This window comes from Rosa chinensis, chromosome 7, assembly GCF_002994745.2.
Source record: "Rosa chinensis cultivar Old Blush chromosome 7, RchiOBHm-V2, whole genome shotgun sequence".
NCBI classification, from domain to species: domain Eukaryota; kingdom Viridiplantae; phylum Streptophyta; class Magnoliopsida; order Rosales; family Rosaceae; genus Rosa; species Rosa chinensis.
In genome coordinates this window covers 48,823,238-48,844,380 of record NC_037094.1, presented here as the reverse complement: position 1 = coordinate 48,844,380, position 21,143 = coordinate 48,823,238, and the positions used below count along the sequence as shown (strand labels likewise).

General features: G+C 39.3%; 3 long non-coding RNA genes across 3 annotated transcripts; 2 read left to right on the top strand and 1 right to left on the bottom strand.

The window, feature by feature from the left end:
- Positions 1 to 6,392: 6,392 nt before the first annotated feature.
- Positions 6,393 to 7,243, top strand: LOC112178536. Its single transcript, XR_002927457.2, has 4 exons — positions 6,393 to 6,530; positions 6,664 to 6,791; positions 6,993 to 7,066; positions 7,172 to 7,243. It is a non-coding gene; the product is annotated as an uncharacterized LOC112178536 (long non-coding RNA).
- LOC112178537 lies at positions 7,244 to 8,212 on the top strand. The gene is made up of 3 exons (XR_002927458.2): positions 7,244 to 7,266; positions 7,688 to 7,760; positions 7,964 to 8,212. It is a non-coding gene; the product is annotated as an uncharacterized LOC112178537 (long non-coding RNA).
- A 10,942-nt stretch (positions 8,213 to 19,154) lies between these two features.
- On the bottom strand, positions 19,155 to 20,062 carry LOC121050561. Its single transcript, XR_005803435.1, has 3 exons — positions 19,968 to 20,062; positions 19,690 to 19,805; positions 19,155 to 19,212 (listed from the first exon to the last, which is right to left on the bottom strand). It is a non-coding gene; the product is annotated as an uncharacterized LOC121050561 (long non-coding RNA).
- Positions 20,063 to 21,143: the final 1,081 nt, after the last annotated feature.

Genomic DNA, 21,143 nt, shown 5'->3' with positions numbered 1-21,143 from the left:
TAGGAAATGTCCATTAATTTTGCCTTCCTTCGAGGTTTAAAAATCTGAAGTGTGGGCCCCCTTATCGACTCCAACTCAGTAGCTGACGTCATTTTTGGACCCGAATTCAAATTTTGGACTTCGATAATGTTGTTTGAAAGTACAAGGACCAGTCTGATTAAAAAAAAAGATAAGGACCAGTCTGATTTTAGGCCTAAAGTTCGGCCGGGGGGGGAGGGAGGGGGGTAAACTGAATTTAATCCTAACTGGAAATAAGTAAAAGGCAACCAACTGAACCTTCAACAAGTCAACTGCTTCTACCTAATAGACATCTATTTAGCTGAAACAAACTATAGCTTATCAACTTACGAAAACAAAGGTTTCTTTTGTTTTGTAGTAAGTGTAGTTTTAAGTGATAAGATGTAAAGCAGACTCATACCAACTAGCTAGTTTTCGATTAGAGAACCTATGGTAGTCCTGTGTCAATGGTCTATATCAGAAAGTGATGTAAAAGTAATGCATCCTTAAGCATGAACGTTGGCATGTCATAAAATATCTCAAATCCAAGTGTCCAAGGAACAAATACCAAGTTCACTATCTGCAAAACAGAAAATCATAAAAAGATAGGAAAGTAAACAGGGGAATTTCAGAGACATTATTGAATACTAAAATTTCAAGAATAAAAATAAAACAAAAAACACAAGAAAATCTCATATCTACTGAGAAAAAAGGAGTTGGAGTTTTGACTCAAACTGCCAAAGAGGAACCCAGAAGGTGACCAAAACGAAGCGCTGCAAGGCAGGAACCAACGAAAAGTTAGTGTGGGATCGATGAGGAAGGGGTAACAAGACCAAAGAATGGTCTTAGACTCTTGGTATTAGGAAACTCGAGGTTTCTCAAATCAACCACATCACAAGGACACTATTGGGTGCTTCAAGAGTATTTTATGGAACATAACAGTGTCCTTAAAATCCAAGAACTCATGATGAGCACTGAGGCTGATCATCATTGAAAACCCAATTGAACTACTAGTCCATGTATTGAGTGCACGTTGTGCTGAAGGCTAGACTAACCTTATAATACCAAATTCCATGAACCGATTTTCGAGCTCCTTCATCAAAATCTTGCACATCCCAAGTCTCCTAAACTGAGGCCTAGTTGCCACGAGTGGCACTTCAGCCACTCCCTTATTGATCACTCACCGTGGCGGCACCGATCATCTCCTTATGACCATCATCATCATCTCTCCTCTCCAAAACCACAGTGTAAAACCCTCTCAAATTCAACTCGGAATCGGATTCCAAGTTGAAGACAATGTCCTCAGCAATGTCTCTATTGGTGTAGGGGTCTTTGGAAGGCTCGAAACACTCGTGGATGGCATTGAGAGCGGAGTGGAGCTTGGTGCTGTAAAAAGATTCAATTCTCATGTGAGATTTCAAAAGCCTCCATGTCAGGTTATTGCTCACGGGAATGGGTGTCCCCAAAATCTGGTTGATCCCAGAAATCTTGGATCTTTCATCTTTTAAGACATCGTTGATGTTTCTTGTTTTCGATCCTTTTCTTGATCTAGATTGGATTTGGGGTTCTGTTTGACGATGCCGTTTTGCTCTCCCAACACCGAACTGATTCTTCTTCAGGGAGGCGTGAGGGTTTCACGGTAGACGACGTTGAGTAAAGGCCAGCTTCCGCTTCATGATTGATCGATCTCGATTAGGGTTTTTGATCGATGTGGGTCTCGATCTTAGGGTTTAATTCAGCATAAAGTTTGATCAGAGGAGAAATTTTTTATACAGAGAGAGAGAGAGAGAGAGAGAGAGAGAGAGAGAGAGAGAGAGAGAGAGAGAGAGAGAGAGAGAGTGAAAGTGAAAGTGAAGAAACAAAGTAATGTTTTGCAGGTAGAGGAGTGAAAGTGAAGACAGAGCAAATGCAAGTAAGGGTCAGTCCCAAAATACTGGTCTCTATTTATCTTTACCCATTCCTGATGATATTTGGCAAGATCTTGCTATGGACTTTGTATTGGGATTACCCCGTACCCAAAAGGGTGTGGATTATGTGTTTGTAATAGTTGTCTAGTTGACAGGGTCTCCAAGATGGCGCACTTTATAGCTTGTAAGGAGACTACTGATGCTTCCAATTTAGCCAAACTATTTTTTAGATAGTTCTTTTGCATGGAGTACACAAGTCCATTACTTGTGATAGAGACACGAAGTTTCTTAGTCACTTCTGGATTACTTTATGGAGGATGTTTGGAATAGCTTTGAATCATAGCAGCACAGCTCATCCTCAAATAGATGGGCAGACATAGGTTACTGACAGAACTTTGGGCAACATGGTCAGGAGTGTTTGCGGAGATAGGTCCAAACAGTGGGATTATGCTTTGCTACAGGTGGAGTTTGCTTATAACAGTGTTGTGCATAGTGCAACAGGGAAGTCATCATTCTCATTAGTTTATACTACTATTTCTCGGCATATGGTTGATTTAATGAAGCTTCCTTAGGTTCCTGGTGTTAGTATTGATGCTAAGGTCATGGCTAGAAATGTGCAGGCTGTTAGAGAAGAAGCTAAGGCCAAGTTGGAAGAAACTAATGGCAAGTATAAAGCTGCAGCTTTAGGGTTTAGGCTAAGGGTGATGACGTGATGGTGTTTCTGAGGAAGAAGAAGTTTCCTTTTGGTACCTACAACAAGCTGAAGCCAAGAAAATATGGTCCTTTTAAGGTGCTGAAGAAGATCAACGACAATGCTTATGTTGTCGCACTCCTGATTCCATGGGCATTTCTAACACCTTTAATGTTGCTGATCTGCATGAGTTTCGTGAAGATGAGGTTCTTTATCTAGAAGAGAACTCAAGTCGAGTTCTTCGGAGGTGAAGGAGACTGACGTAGAATGGATGGCGACAAGGATCGAAGAACAGCTCGATCATGAAAAAGGAAAACTAGGTTTCTTGAAAATTTGGCATTCGATGTCCGAATCGTGATTCCTATAACTTTTCAGAAAGGGAACGAAGCCAGGAACAAAAATTATCACTTTGCCACGATGTGTGGGCTTTTTCGGACTTTCGGGATCGTTTAGGCTTCAAAACTGCAATTTACTATTTTTTAGAATTTTTGGTTTTCTAGTTTGATTTAGATTTGTTTTGTTTTAACCAATAGGCTTTAGGGTTTCATTGTTAGTCGCCGTAGGGTTCCTTTTCCTATATATATAAGCAACCTTAAATGGTTGTAGAACCTATCTTTTGTCATATTATCAATCATCAATCAAATTGAGAGTTTTTTCATTTATCTCTGGTGGACTCTAGATTTCTTGTTTTAGGTTTATTACTTGTAAACCTAGTGTTACTTTTCCGACTGCGTCAATAACCATCCAAGCATTTAGGAAAAACCAATACCATCCAATGTTACATGGATGCTTGCTTATTCATCAGTGAGCCTATGAGACTATGACTAGTCCTTTTACACAAAATTAAAAAATGAGCGAGAATTCCACTCAATTATAGTACTCAGGATCCTTCTAACTAAGTGTAACAATTCACTCTTCATAGAAATAGAATGTAGGCTTCAAAACTCAAGTAATAATAATCAAGAGAGACAAAACACCTTCCTTAATTAATTGGTCCAGCCTAACTGTAGGTGCAGGCCTAAGAGAAGACCCAGTAACTATTGCACAGACAATCCCATACTTAACTTCTTGCATCCCTAAAGAAAGACCATGCCCATACTAGGCGCAATCCCCGCTTCGAGTAGCTTTGTTTAGTCTGTCCACTCAAATCAGTAGGCCTAAATGTTTGATCAAATGTCTGAATGAATAAAGTATCTACAATTCTACAATTATACACATGGATGTTGACATTTGTGTACCTTATCAAACTAGGAGTAGTTCTATAATTGTAATAGGAGAAAAGGTTCAGAATTCCTAGTCCTATTCGGAATAGTTTTTCTTGTATCATTAGAATATGTACTCTGTAATCCCTATATATAATGCTCCTATTATCAATAATGGAATACACAATTCTCTCATCAATCTCTCTCAATTCTTTCATTCTAAAACACGTTATCAGCACGAGCCCTAACCCTGAAATCAAAAACCAAAAACTAAAAACCACAAGCAAAAATCCCTTGCACCTAGCCCACGCTAGCAGCACCACCACTAAGGTCACAGCACCGCCGAAGTACACCACCGCCGCACCTCCTCCACGCAGCCCTTGGCCCCCTCCACGCCGCACGCACCTCCTCACTTTCATACCGTGCGTCACCAAGCCTACCGAGGCATCTCATCAACCTACATTGCCTCCAAAGCTAAAGCTTCCAAGTTTACAAGGTTTCAAGCTCCGAATTTAACCAAGTAAGTTTTTAATATTAAAGTTCCTCCTTTCTGCAATTTACTTTCTTTTTCTTTTCTCGGGGACTTGCAATCTCCCTTCTTCTACATCCTACCTTTCTGTAACGTGAGTTCGATTCTTTAAAAGAGAAATCGTAGAGATTCGCGCTATACAAACTAGGAGCGTTCGTAAACCACGAACTAAGATGTTCGTGAGCATCGAAATATTACAGACTAAGAGTGTTCGTAAGCTTTAGACTAAGAGCGTCCGTAAGCATCGATTTATGACCATATAAACATCATTGTTTCGGTATAATCCAAATATTCTTGGAAATCGATTTCTTGGTAGCATAGCGTGGAAATCTCATTATTATTAGTTTTTGTGGAGGCATTGACTCTAAAACTAACTTGTTCTTGTTTCATCTTTCAGGATGTCAAACGCAAACAAACTCGATTTTGTTCTATTGGATTATGCAGGTAAAAGGTATTTAAAATGGGCCATTGACATCTAGATCCACCTTATTGCTCGAGATTTGTTTCATACAATCCAAGTGCTTTGTTCTAATGAAACTGCTCCAGACCCTCAAACTGATATCGATAACTCCAGGGCACTTGCCCTAATTAAACGTCACATGGATAGTGACTTCCAGTTTGAGTACATGAATGAGGATAGTGCTATAATGCTGTGGCAAGCAATTCGTGAACGTTATGGCAATGTTCGTGACTCCATCCTTCCGAATTTAGAAGCAGAATGGAATAGTTTTCACTTCTCTGACTTTGATACAGTCATGTAATTTTATTCGGAAGCTCTCCGCATCAAAGCAATGATGCGTCTATGTGGGAAGACGATCATAGAAGACCAATAGATTGAGAAAACCTTAAATACCTTCCCTATCTATGCTATGAGGTTCTCTGATTTATTCCGGACTCATGTACATGCAAGACGGATCACAAGTTTTCAACAGCTTATTAAAGCTATGGCCACTGCTGAAAGACATGTCAATGAGCTTGTGAAAAGAGAAATTGATAGGCTTCAAGATAGCCATCAAGAGCATCGTCTTATGGCTAGAGAAAGTCGCCATCCACGTCATGATCCATACGATCAAAATGCTCATGAAGGTAACCGCCCAAGGCGACAATCACACGACCATAGGAGGCATGACTTTGAGGGACGAAGAGTTGGAAACCATGGAGCCAATGTTGGTCATGGTCATCAGTTTCCAATGCCACCGGTCCTAGGGACCATGCACATTGCGCCAATGCGCCTTAATCAAGGGAGAATCATCTTCATGGTGTCTATTTCTGATATGGAACGTCTGATCAATGGACTTGAATTTGCAATGTACCTAAGAAGGTAGCCGTATCATGGTGATCAAGACATTGAGTTCAAAAAGACTTTAAATCTGGCGATGAAGGCAGAATGCCGTAGATTTTTATTTAGAATAGTCTTTTATTTTCCAAGAATTATGTAATGGCAATTATGCCTCAAATCAATCAATGATATTTTGTATTAACTCTTTCTCACTAGGCTCATCCAAGATTAATTGTGATGTCTAGGAAATGTTTGAACTGAGAGAACAGTTTAAAAGTGAGGATAGTTCCACCAAAATCTCTCCTTACCTTACCTGGTCACAACCAAATTGGAGTTACCAAATGGATTGACACTACTAAAAAAAATTGCAATTGCTTCGCCTTTTTACTTCGGCAACAGTTGCCGTCGCAATTGATACCCTATCGCTACGGAAAATGTTCCGTTGCGATTAAGCCTTATCATTTGCGACGGAAAATCTCTGCCGTCGTAATTTTATACTCAATTGCGACGCTTTTTCCTCTTGCCGTTGCAAAGCTTATTTGTATATGTACTTTATATATAAAAAAAAAACTATGGCAACACTCTCTTGGCGCTAACCCAAATATTTTTCCCTCTTTTTTTCCTTTTGTTTTTTTGGCCAAATTGCGTACTAACAAACAGCCCTAGTTCTTTTTCCCTTTTTTTCCCAAACATCACCCCCCCCCCCCCCCCGCTCTCTCTCTCTCTCTCGCCCTAGAACTGGAACCGACGAGGTCTGCACCGCAACCTACCGCCGACATCAACGAGCTCCGCGCACCGGAACCTTCCACCGAGGCCGACGAGCTCCTCCTTTACGTCGAACAGCTCCTCCTTCACCAAATAAACTGTAACACCAGCTCCTCCTTTACCCAGACACAACAGATCAATTTCTTTACGAATCTATAAGGTAAATTCCATTGTTCTTTCCATTTGTCTCTCGTTAATCCTAGAGAAACAGTTTATTGTATATGAGAGGTCAATATTTAGATTGGGAGTTCAATTTTGATATGAAACTAATTGGGCTTTCTTTCAAATTTGAGCACTAGTGGCCAATCCTCCTGGATAATCTTCATGTTTAGTAAATAGATGGATATCTTTCTCTTAGACATCGATACAATCCTCCAGAATGCCAGTTGTCTTGCCTGCTTGTCACAGAGTACTCAAGGAGGTATGGATTCAAGGATTTATGTTGTGAATTTGATAAATGTGTTTTTGTATGCTAGAAATGAAGTGCTTAGATTGATTTTAGTATCAGGCTTTTAATTGAGTGCGAAATTATTGTTCTTTTCGGGTGTGTATCGATTGAGAGTTTGATGAAGTTTTGATCTTTGATGTTCAGCAGTGTGTTTGCGTTGTTGTTGTTTGACAGGTTTGTAGAAGGTTGCCGGGTTTTTCACCCGCTGAAGTGTTGGATTTTGGTGCTGGCATGGGTTTGGCTTTCTGGTGAGAAGTTCATCTAGTTATCTTTTGATTGTGAATGACGTGAAGATTTGGGATTATTGTTTATATGTAATGTGATTTTGATATAATGTAAATCAAATGTTGTAGGGCACTATGAGAAGTCTGGCCGAATTCCTTGGAGAAAGTTAACTTAGTTGAGTCATCACAATCAATGCAGCATGCAGGCCAGAGCCTTATACAAGGTTAGTAATGGTTCTTCTGTTTAAACTAGTTTAAAAGTCCTTGAGCATTATTGTTCCTGAGTAATAATGCGACATTAGATGTACCTTATCATGAAAAAACACTTACTAATAGAATTATCTTTGTAAACTCTTAGGGTGGTATCCTCTGACAAAGTTGAATATCTATGTCTTGTTGGCTTCCTGTCTTCCATTCACTCACATGTCAAATTGTCTTCTACCTTTTTTCACGTCTTTGGAAAATTAGTTGAGAAGATTCTATATGCGAAATGAAAAACTTACTAAGGTCAATTATGAATTATCTTTGTGGCCTTTGAGAGAAATGTATTTTGGCTTCCTTCCCCCATCTGCTCACCTGTCATGTGTGCCCATTGTGGATTCCTGTAGCAATGCATTTACATAGATCTGACAATATTTTCATCAGGTACACCTTTTGTGGGCTGGCAACAATGATTCTGATCAATGAGGTCAATTGTTTGGACTTGCCTAGACTAATTGTAAGATTTTTTCTTTTCTTTGTGTGGTTCAGATTGGATAATAACTAACTGTATAATATACATATAGATATAAAAATCTGTTCAAGTAATTTTTTTAATTTGTTTTTACTCTGCTGTGTATAATTTCACTATTGCATTCCTCTTGTGATGGTTTCTATGAACATGCTCTGTAATTTCTTAAATTTAACTTTTTCTTGTATTAGGATTGGTTGGTATTTCGACAAGGGAAGGAATGTGGATTTCAGGGGAGGACTAATAAGTTAGCTGATGGTTGCTACTCTTTCTGGCAGGTGATTTTCTTTATTATTTTCTTTTCTTTTTTCTTTTTAATTCTTGAACCTATGGATTTTCTGCATCATAGTTGAGTTAACTAAGATAAGTGACCAGGGAAGTGCATTTGCATTATTACAAAGAATACCTTCAGTTAGTGAGGAGCAAATTGTGCTACTGGATGTGGGACACTGCAATTTGGATACCTCACACACTTCTACAACATCTTGTATATCTGAAGTGGACAACAGTTCTGAAGGTACTTCATCTCAGGTTGATGACACCAGAGGTTTTAGCCAGGAAGGTAGGCTGAGTTACACAAGTTTTAGATGTTTGGCTATTTGCCTATATATGTTTGATACTGTAACAAATTGGTTTTTGTAGCCATATGTTTGTTTATATGTTTCTAGTTTTACCTGCTATGAGGTTTAATATTAGTTTTCCCTTTTATTTTATGCAGGGTTGAAGGTTCCCTTTCCAGTGAATTACAATGATATTGGATATGATTTTATCAACAGAAAGTGTAGAAATGAAGCCGCTTTTCCATGCCATTGCATTGCAGCGGTACATACTTTTATGCACACAGGTTAGTTTACAAATATGAACTTCACTGATTACTGATGGAAGTCTCATTTGCCTGATTAATTTGTTCAGTTCTATGGTTTTCTGCTGCACTACTAACTTTGTATAGGGAGAGAAGCCAGCTTTTTGAAAATTGTTGTCCAGGCATTAGCCATGATTAGATGGCATGTATTGCCACTTGTTCTTTCTTAATTCATATGTTGTATTCTCTTTTGAAAGATTTATCTGGTTACCATATTATTTGAACCTAAGCAGTTAGTATTGGCATTAGAGGCAGGCGTCAAATTGTTGGACATATCCAATTGCTAGATATATACTTGTAAGGGGAACCTCTATATTTTCTTAGTCCACTTCTTGGCATTGCAAGTATTTTAGTTTTGTAGTGGGGTTTTAGTCCACTTTTATCCAATTTGTTTGTGGGTTTTTGGATTTCTGATGATGGATGTCTTAATATGCAGATAGTTGTCTGTGAGAACATAAAGGAATTGCAATATGGAGGACTGGGGTAATACTGCTTTCCTTGAATCTTAGGCTTCTTCGAGTAAGTTTAAATGTTGAAGAAGCCTAATGGAGGTTGATTTTCTTTAATTTTGATTCTATGTAGTTTCTGGGTTTCATTTTGGTTTCCCAATTTGTCGATTAAGTGTTATCCCTAGTTAATTTACTTATCTAGTTGTTCTTGGGTCTTTGTAGATACAAGAGTATGTTGAAGCTGAAACCTTCTTTAAATTCTGCAGGAAAGGGTCTCTTTTGAATCTTGATGAGATTACCTATGTCCAAAATGCGGTGAAGAGTTCGACAATTTGAGAGGGCTCGAAGCTCATTTCAACCAGATCGTTCTGTACATCCCAATTTCTGATCTTTAAATATTACCTTAAAGTGACATTACATTGATATGTTAAGTGGTGCTCAAGTTTCACTAGTTATTGGTAAAACCCTGCATGTGATTATGTGAATATCTACTTGCTTGTTTGTTTGAATACAATCAAAGATATTAAAGTTTCTGCAGTAGCTCCTTGATCCTTGTTTATATTATCAAAAATATTATGATTGCAAGTGTTAAAACGAGGAGCTCAGACTGTGTCACAGAGATGTAGTTTGGAAATTGGTTCAAATGTACATGGCTAAACCTCTGTAATTTATTCTTGTCAGTATTGTTTATGAAGAATTATACATGTACAGGAAGAATCTATATTTCATTGTTAACAGCATCTTAATACCATTGGTCATTAAAAAGTGGGTAATGTTTGCCCTGTTTTTTATGTGCAGCATCTCAGTGAGTAAAATTTTTTAAGGGTCTCAAATATTGGACCTCTTGGAGAATCGTTTGTTAAGAGAGAGAAATGGGAAGGTCAGATAGGCTCACATGCCCAAGATTCTGATGTCTTGATGGCCTCAGTTGTAATTGTAATTATCAGATTCTCAGGTACTACTGCAAAATATGCATCTTTTTATTTTTTGCATTGTAAAATATTTCTATTAGATGTTTAACTTGAGTCCACAGTTTCTGATTGAAATGTGATAATTTGTATACTATATAGTGTGGAAATAGAAGTAAAACCAGCCAATAAAGTCTAGTCATTCATTAATATCTTTACTGATCTTGAAGCTAATTTCATTTTGCTTGTAGGGACTCTCTTCTGACCACAGTTTCAAGGTCAAGATGGTAGTGATGTTTATATGTCTTTTGTTGTTAGTGTGATATCAGCTAGCTCTAAATATGTTACAAGTTTACAACAATATGGTGCTTCCACTAAAGGTAATTTCACTTAGAATAACACCTGTGCTTTATTTCGTCCATATATGTAGTGAACTATTGTGGTAATACTTTCTATTAAAATTGTAAAGTATTGTGTGTATTGGTCCATAGGATTTGGGTGAATACCAATTTTTAAGATCTGGGTGAATTTCTACTGCTTAATGGCTATTGAATCATGTGCAATGTTGTCGGCTATTGAATCATGTGCAATGTTGACTTATATTGGTGAATTTCTACTGCTTATAAGTTAAGTCCACTATCTGCACCCTTCAAATTAAATTGTAAAAGAACCTTAATCTAGTTTCAGATCTAGGACATCAAAAAGGTCTAAAGTTGACTGTGGTGAATTTTGTTATTGTTTGATAGTGTTGGTGCATTAAAAATGGCTGCATTGCTTTCTGCAACTTCTATGAGTCCTAGTATGCTTGTTGGAACAAATTGAGCTTCAAATCGCAAGGGCAAAAGAGGAAGCTCTAAGCAGGAAAGAAATACTAGAAAAGATAGAAAAGTGGTTGGCTGCTTGTCAAGAAGAATCCTTGCTAGAGGAGTACAATAGGGTTGAGAATTCTACTCTTTTTTTTTTTCATTTTTTCTTTTTCACATATTATTGCCCTTTCTGTTTCACTTTGTCAATACTAACCACTTAAAATCTTCAAGGAATAAATCTCACTTCATTGTCCTTCCATGTTGTGTGCTTTCAGGATGATAATCGCTATACAGCAGGAAAAGGTGCTCATATTACTTTGAAACGTGCAGAGAAAGTGCATGTTTTACTAAACAAAATTCCCGGTAAAGACTTGGTTAAATGATAAATTGTAATTTGCATGGGATCCTTTTATTTATAGCATGCAGAGAAGATGTATATATTTGTGTTCCATGTTATGCCTTTATTTGTTGTAGTGAATCACACTGTCAGTTGTTTCATAGGTAGAAGTGTTCTGGTGTGGATCCTAATATAAATTTGAAAGTATGCTTAGGCAGCAGCTGTGGTTGATAGTCTGGCCATCTTTTAGAAGTGAAGGTGCTGCAGTGCGTTTGTTTTGGCTTACTCTTGATTGCTGCTTGGTTATAGATGATGGGTTTCATATTGTAATTTGATATTTTTCGGTTCATAATAATTGCTATAGATGGTACTAGCTTTGTTGTGCATTTCACACCATTTTTTTTAAAAATTAAATATTCTTTTGCGACGGCAAAGTATCCGTCGCAACCAATTCACCCCATTTTTTTTTTTAAAATGAAATATATTTTTGCGACGGCAAAGTACCCATCGCAAATAGTTTAGCCATTGCGACGGCAACAGTTTTCCGTCGCAAATACTTTTTGCAACGGCATTTTACCGTCGCAAATGGATTTTGTGACGCCACCTATTGCAACGCCAACATTTCCGTCGCAAAAGGCTCAATTTTCCGTCGCGAAAAGTTTTTTCCGTCGCAAAAGCCCAATTTGCCGTCGCAAAATAGGCGTCGCAAAAGCAATTTTTTTTAGTAGTGTGAGTGACTACAATTTGTCTACGTTTGATTTTTATTTTTGGATTAGATTTTGGTCAAGAAACTTTGATGTAATCATTGGCTATCATTAATAACATGTCGATTTATTTTATCTCATGTCTTGGACATAATTTTCGAACTTTATTATTTCAAAGATATAAGAGCCAATGGTTTTCATGTGGAAACACATTGTGAGAATGGACAAGAGTTCCTTTGCATCACCTCTAATGACTACGGACATAAAAGAGTCTTAGAGAAACTTATGTATCATTCTAGTGGGTTGTATGCAACAGCTATTCGAATCACTGAATCCAATCATGTTATGAGAGATGATTTATGGGATTCCGACACTTATAGGCTTTGGCATGACTGTTTGGAACACCCAGGTCGTGATATGATGATCCGTATATTAAAGACTTCAACGGACATCCATTTTTCAGAACAAAGAGAAGTAAAACTTGTGATTTGGATCAAGAAGAGGTACCCACGCCTCACGGCACCATCCCTATACAAGTCCAGCCATCAAAGGCCGGCGCCGCCTTCCCCCTGTGGCACCAAAGTGGCATTGACGCCACAAGTACTCCCTTGACTCCAAATTCTACTTCTAAAGTCAATTGTGACTTCATGGCTCAACCAAAATCCTCATTGGTTACATCAAAAGCCCCATCTTTCGTTCTGCAAAGTCTGCTCTTTAGCAAAATTAGGATCGAGACCATCCTATGCAAAGGACACTAAAGAATACGTACCATTCTTACAAAGAATCCAAGGTGATATTTGTGGACCTATTCAACCATATTTTATGGTGTTGGTTGATGCATCGACACACTGGTCACATGTCATGCTTTTGTCCACTAGGAATGCTACATTTGCTAAACTCCTAGCACAAATTATTAAGTTACGGGCTCACCACCCTGATCATCCTATTAAGTCTATAAGACTTGACAATGCTGGGGAGTTTACATAAAAAACTTTTGATGATTATTGCATGTCTATTGGGATTGAAGTTGAACATCCAGTTTCTCATGTTCACACCCAAAATGGTCTCACAGAAGCTGCCACTAAATGACTATAAATGGTTGCTAGAGCATTGGTTATGCTCACCAATCTCCCTATTTCTGCTTAGGGCAATGCATGTGCTTATTCGTCTGAGGCCTACTGCCACTCAACCATTTTCTGCGTCCCAGATGGTGACTGGGTATGAGCCTGATGTCTCACACTTATGCATACTTGGGTGTTCAGTTTATGTGACAATTGCGCCGCCACAGCGCATCAAAATGGGTCCTCAAAGACAATTATTATCCGCTACTTAGAACCCTTGATAAGCGATCTCTTTACCACTAGATTTGCAGATTGTCACTTTGATGAGACAGTCTTCCAGTCGTTAGGGAGAGATCTTCAACAGGAACGACAAGAATTGTCGTGGTCTGTCCCCATTTTGTCTCATCCTAATCCCCTAACCATACAGTCCGAAATTGAAGTGCGGAGAATTCTTGGTCTTCAGAACGTAGCAGAATCGATGCCTGATGCGTTTTCTGACATCATTAAAGTGACGAGATCACACATACCTGCTGCAAATGTACCTGTAAGGATTGATGTCCCTAAAATTAGAGGACATGACGCCATCTCAAGGGAATTTGAGCATGGAGCCAACATCCCACCCTATGGTGAAGTTGTGCCTAGGCCCATGACTCTTTCCAGGAAGCGCGGGAGGCCCAAAGGTTCGATAGATTCTCACCCAATAAAGAAAGCGAGTTTGGCACAAAATAATCCATTAATCATCTATGTGAATAATCCATCTCATGAGAATATTCCAGATTATGGTTATATCCAAGAGACATCATTAGGGGACGCTCCAATGTCAAAACCAATTCCAGAGAATATGGAGATCTCCATGAATTACACTAGTGTACATGAGATGATGGATAGAAATTCTATTGCTATTGATGATGCATTTACATATCATGTTGCAAAAGGAATTATAGAATATGATGATATCGAACCTCGCTCTGTCGAAGAATGTCAATGAAGAGCGGATTGGCCTAAATGGAAAGATGCGATCTAGGTTGAATTAGATTCACTAGCAAAAAGACAGGTATTTTAGCCTATAACGCAGACACCCCCAAATCTAAAGCCTATTGGCCATAAATGGGTCTTTGTTAGAAAGCGTAATGAGAAAAATGAGGTGGTTAGATATAAAGCCCGCCTTGTGGCACAAGGTTTTTAACAAGGCAACGGATGAAGCGTCACCACCAAGTTTGAGCGGCACAAGGGGAAGTGTTGAAGGATGTTGACATTTGTGTGCCTTATCAAACTAGGAGTAGTTCTACGATTGTAATATAAGAGAAAGTTCTAGAATTCCTAGTCCTATTCGGAATAGTTTTCTTTGTATCACTAGTATATGTACTTTGTAATCCCTATATATAGGGCTCCTATTATTAATAATGGAATACACAATTCTCTCATCAATCTCTCTCAATTCTCTAGTTCTAAAACAATGGACAAGTTTTTGGCTACCCACCAGAAAAGTCGGCAAAATGTGGACATAGCTAGCCAACTTCCAAATTGTTTTCAGAAGCAACCATGGTGTCCCCAGCTAGCCGATTGATCTTGTTACTTGTCGCAGAGTCTTTGAGTACATGTTTGGCTACTTGAAGCTAGAATAGACTCGAACAAGGCTGCTTGGGCTATTTTAGGCAAAGTAGATTTGGTCATGAACAAATGAGGTCCTTCTGCAAAAGCAACCAGTTCTTTCCCTTTTTTTTTTTTTTGATGACATGCAAAAGCAACGAGTTAATTAGAGAACTATGGTTTCTAAAGGTATTTGAATAATATCACACTTTTTTCGTATGATTTACTTTAGGAACAGAACCTGTAATCAAGTAGCTTACCATCTGATTAAGTTAATGTGTTGTCTGAATAAGGTTTTATAGAAAATCACAACAAATATCGCTCATGAAACCACAAAACATTTATTTTCTATACTTTCTCCATTTATTCTTACTAGTGAATTAAAAGGCGCGCGTCAGGTGTGCCTTAAGGCTTCGAAAGTGTGAGGCGTACGGGAAAACGCCTTTGTTTTACAGCTGAGGTGCAGAGGTGCGGAGTAGCCAGAATTTGCTGCGAAACCGCCGGAGTCTTCAAGCTTCTCACCGTCGATTTGCTCTCCAAACATGATGATTCGATGAACGAAGACCGGAGATGGGACGACGACACCGAGGCAAAGAGATTAGCGCCGGTTTGCTGGCCAGAGATGGTCGGAAGGTGAAGTTCCGGCCCGAGCCCCTCCTCTGGTTTCCGGGTCGCGTGTTTCTGGGATTTCTGGGCTAATTTTGACCATTCAATATGTTAAAATGGCAGAACTGGGCGTGAAGAAAAGGAGAAGCTGCCTCCATACGACGTCGTTTAGAGTTATTTCATTAAACAATCGAGGATTTTTTCTACCGTCTCTCTCCTGTTACTATTGTTCTTTATTTCCTCTTCCGTGCAAGTGGGTAGGGGCCTTCCTCAATGCATTTAGTCATTTTTTTTCACTAATCTAGATTAATGGATCAATTGAAGTTTTTTTTTTTGGTCAAATAACTCATTGAAGTTATTAGTTGGATTTGGCTTCGTAATTGTGTTAATTGATATGCTTGTTGAAGGATGTCAACATAATGTGTGCCTCTACAAACTAGGGTTTAGAGTTGTAATAGGAAAGTGTTATAGGTATTCAATTGTATTCGGATTCTATTACCTATTGTGTATCTTGTAACTCCCTATATAAAGGGCTCCTATTATCAATAATAAACACAATTACAACTCTCCTACAACACGTTATCAGCACGAGTCCTAACCCTAGTCGAGAAAAAAAGAAAAAAAAACTAAAACCCTAATCACCAAAAACTACCGAAAACCTCCAGCTGCAAGCCTCCAGCCGCAAGCCTCCTACCCAGCCCCTACTGCTCCTGCTACGCTCCTGCAAGCCCGCCAGCCTACCTCCTCGTGCCCTGCCTATCCTACACCTCCTGTGACCTGCAGCCTGCATCTCGCGCTCACCAGCCTGCCAACTTACCTGCCAGCCCACGCTGCCCTGCTCGCTTGCTACCGCACTGCTGCTGTAATGTACCCGAGCGCCTGCTACCCCGCATCTCACTGCAGCCCTGCATTCCAGCCCTCTGCCACGACCAGGATTGCAAACAGGCTGCAATCCTAACTTAGGATTGAACAACCACTACAATCCTAACTTAGGATTGAAACAGTATCTGCAATCCTAACACGTCTGCTGCGTCCCTGCTTGTTGCTGCTGCCCCTTGCATCTCTTTGCGTCTCTGCTGCCTGCGTCCCTAACTTAGGATTGAACAACCACTGCAATCCTAAGTTAGGATTGAAACAGCATCTGCAATCCTAACACGTCTGCTGCATCCCTGCTTGCTGCTGTTGCCCCTTGCGTCTCTTTGCGTCTCTGCTGCCTGTGTCCCTAACTTAGGATTGAACAACCACTACAATCCTAACTTCGGATTGAAGTAGCATCTGCAATCTTAACACGCCTGCATCAACACGCACGTGTTCTCAAGCCCAAAATCATCACGTAAGTTTTTGTAATTAAAGTTGCTGCTTTCATGTATTTTAAATTCTTTTATTTTATGCATAATATGGAATATATGTTGCCAAATGATTTTGAGTATTTAACAAAGCAGAATTGTGGGGATTCACGCTTAACGAGATAAGAGTGTTCGTATGAACTAAGAGTGTTCATAATTAGACGAACTAAGAGCGTTCGTATGAACTAAAAGTGTTCATAATGCTTGGACTAAGAGCATCCACAAGCATCAAATTGTGACCATATTAAAACATCATTGTTTGGTCTAATCCAAAAGAGATTCTTGGAAATTGATTTCTTGGTAGCATAGCTCGGAAATCTTATTGTTTTAGTTTTCGTGGAAGTTTAACTCCGAAACTAATATATCTTCTCTTCTTATTTTCAGGATGTCGAATGAACCTAGACTTGACTTTCCCATGCTTGACTCAACAGGCTCTGATTACCACAGTTAGGTAACCGATGTTGAGAACCATCTCACTTCAAAGGGAATATTACCCATAATCCAGGCACCTAACCCGGATCTTGTGTTGGTGCGAACACCTGCAAAGCATGCTCAAGCAGTTATCTTGATGCGACGCCATATGGACAAGGCACTCAGATTGGAGTATATGTCGATCAAGAATGCAAGAGAACTATAGGTAGCGCTAGAAGAGCGTTTTGGCAATGTCCAAGATTCCCTCCTCCCTGACTTGAAGGTTCAATGGAACAATCTACGCTTTGCTGACTTCAAGTCTGTTGCTGAATATAATTCAGTGGCTCTTCGCTTACAATCCATGTTGAAATTCTGTGGACAATCTATCACAGAGCAAGAGCTAATTGAGAAGACTCTCTCCACCTTCCCGGTTTCAGCCATTGTGGTATCAAAGCAATACCGTTTTGAAGTCAATGCTGGACGGATCATGAGGTTTCATCAGCTTATCAATATCATATCTGTAGCTGAGAAACATGATAACATACTCGTGAGGAATTATAATTCAAGGCCCATTAGAATTAAGAGCGTTCATGAGGCGAATTATAATGCACCCAAATGAGGGCGCAAGGAGCGGTACCCTAAGAATGGGGGACATGAGGGATGTATGGGCCCATATAACCACCCTAACCAGGAAGGAAACTGACAGGACACGCCCCGGATTTCACCCTGAAATCCGAAGTGGCCCTGCGGGGCCCACCTTAGAAGAAATTCTACCAAAAATTTGGCGGAACTTCCCCTAAAATGGGCTACCCAAAACCTGTAGAAAGCATTTACACTTCTAAATCAAATCATCCTTATACTTCTGGAGCCACCCTGCTCCCCAACTCAACATCAATCTCCAATTCACAAAACACAAACCTCAACTTCAAAAAAAAAACATAAATTCCATAGGTAATCAGAGCAATTCTAATAGAAAGGTAAATAAGGACAACCTAACTCAAAGGCAAACGCGGAAGCCATGCTGTTGACTATGCCTCAACTCCGTGTACGCCTGACCTCACTAATTCGCCTGCAAACTGGGCATTTGAAACCGAAGGGCCCAGGGGAAAGTATTGAAAACACGTTAGTGTGAGTGGACAAAAATAAGCAATTTTAAACAAAAGAGATTTTATACTTTCCCACATTTAATTTATTAAAAAATCTCCCGATGCATGCACTGATTTAGGAAAACGAAACAAAAGGAGTTTCGCTCAAGAAAACCGACTAGCCCCGCTAGTCCCAAACAACTGAAAGGAAGGATGGAAACTCTGATACTCAACAGAATAAGACCAGACCCGTTGGTTAAACGGAAATCAGACTAGGCCCCGCTAGTCAAGTAATTATAGGATATGGGGAAGAAATATCACCATACGGGTAATGGAGCCTCCCAGGCTCTACCTACCCTCGACTGCCACTCACACATAGATTGTGCGAGGAGGAGAACTAATAACCTCAACTTCCACTCACACATAGATTGTGTGAGGAGGAGAATATGACCTCGACTGCCACCCACGTGAGGAGGAGAATAAATCACCTCGACTGCCACTCACATACACAAAGTAAGTGAGGAGGAGAATAAGCTACCTCAACTGCCACTCACAAACACAAAGTCTGTGAGGAGGAGACCAAATCACATGGACCGCGTATGGTGAGGAAAAATCATCGAAAACCAGTAAATCCATATAGCTTCCCCACATTTCTCACGAGATAGAAACCATGTATTCAACGACGTGACCCCGCACGCCAAGATTACTCTCAATCTCAAAATAAATAAGTGAGAAATAGAAATAAATCGACGGTGTGTCCCACACGCCCAAAATATTCTCAAATCTGTAAAGGAAACCGGAAATTAGTATAAGCAAATCCCATTTCCAAAAAATCTCTCAAAATCTCCAAGAAACCAACCAAATCCAAAATCCTTAATTAGGCATACCCGATGCCAAAACCGAAAGTCAATAAATAAATGAGAAAATCCAACTCCATCGAAACTCATCTCGAGAATCTTCCAGGAACTTAAATCGGCAATTAGAAATATACTTAATTCCGGAAAATTACCTCGGAAATAAGCAATTTGTCAAATAATATTATAAATCATAATCAACCTTTGAAACTCATTATCGAGAGCCAATCCACGAGATAAACCGAGATCGAATTTCCGAAAATCTAATCATTTGCTCAATAAGTAATATGATTAAAACTAGAGCATTTTTTAAGAAAATAAATGCATGCATCAATATTTAAAAATAAAAGTCCACTCACAGAACTATTCCGACGATCACGCATTCGTGTTCCGTCATCGAGCAATAGCTCGGTACGTCGTCCTGTACACAATTATATTCTGTGAATAATTCTTCAATAATTTAATACGATTCCTAAAATCAATTCCTCATAATTACATCTCCCATTCTTCTCGGATTTAGCCCAAATTATACCACTAATACCAATTCGTTAATTTAAAGGTTTCAAGGCAGAACCGAGAGATATCCGACGGTCGGATTCTCGTAATTCGATAATCGAAACCCTAAACTTCAAAATTCATACTTAATTCCAAGTTTCTCCAAAAATTACCAAACTTCACAAACACTGCCCACTCGTCGATTTCAGACTATATAACAATTATGGAGGAAATCCGACCATCGGATTCACGATTAACATTAACCGAAATCCAAATCTTTAGAAATTTATAATCGATTAAAAACTTCTCCAATTTCAACCAAATTCACATAATCAACCTCTACAAAAATTATAGGATTTAACTAGCTAAAAAAAAAAGAATTTAAATTCTGTTTAAACCTCACCACTGTTCACGCACGCACTGTTCACGCGCGGTACTGTTCACTCGGCGGTCAACTTCTCCCATGGTCACCAAATTTTGGCAGCAGCTTCATCTCAATCCCCCTAGCATTTTTCTCAACTACACCAAGTTCAGAAAACAACTAGAACTATCTCAACAATTAAGAAAACAATAAACCCCCAATTTGTGAATAGTGCCGGATTTTCAATCTCTAAAATCCTCCAATATATATGCAAAATTATACTCAAAAGAAAGATCATGAGGTAAAGAACAACTTTATACATTGAGGTTTTTCCAAAATGTCGACGGTTTGAACGAATCTCCCCTTCTTTCTTTCCTTCTTTCTTTCTCTTTCTCTCTCTCTTCCTCTCTTTTTCTTTCTGGTTTCTGTCGTAAAAGATGGGGGAGAGAATGGCTGGAAATGGGGCTGATCAGCCCCTTATAATTAAGGTGGGCTGAAATGACCAAAATACCCCTCACACGAAAATACTCATAACTTTGACATACGAATTCCGATTTTTACGTACCATATATGCACGCGCTCGGTTTAACGTCTCCTACAACTTTCATGAAGAAAATTTTCTCAAATTTTGATCCGAACAAAAAGTCATCTTTTAGGGCCCCCTAAAAGTACCGAAACGACAATAAAAGTGAAGGTAAAGGTCGTTTACCGTCCAAATGACTAGTAAACTGGTAACTTGAGGTACGGGGCGTTATAGAAACCGCAAGTTCAGTGTGGATTCACGTGGTGGTAATGCCACACGTGGGAGAGGGGGTCGTGGTATCCCTAACCGTAATGGTGGCGCCATGGGTCGTGGTAGTAGCACCAACCCTCCTAGGGAACGCCCGCAACGTGCAAAACGTGCACCTCAATTAAAGGGAGGCAACCACAATGATGAGTGTCATCGATGTGGATCAATTGAGCATTGGTTCAAGCAATGCAAGGCAAGCGGGCAACTAGCTGCAAGATACAGGGCATATAGGGACCTGAGGGAGCAAGAAGTGTACCTTGCAGAAGAAGAAGAAGAAGATGGTGGAAATGTCAATCTCACCATAGAGGACTTCAACGCTGAAGATGAAGTGCACAAGGATGCAACAGACTTTGATTAGATTAGTCCTTTTATTTTTCCAAGAACTTTTGTAATGGCAATATGCCTTAGTCAATAAATGACCATTGTATTAATTCTTTCTTATGTGGCGGACCCAATCAAATGTGATGTCTAGGAAAGTCATTAAGATTATTGGTACTTAAGAGAGCCTCGCTCCACCAACATCTCTCTCTACTTTCCTGGTCATATTTGATTGGAGTTACCAAACAGATAGAGTGACTACAATGTGTCTTAGTTTGATTTTATTTTGGATTAGATTTTGTAAACTTTGATGTAATCACTGGCTATTAATAAAGTGTCAATTCTTTTACTTAATGTCTTGGACATACCTTAATTCGAACTTTATTAT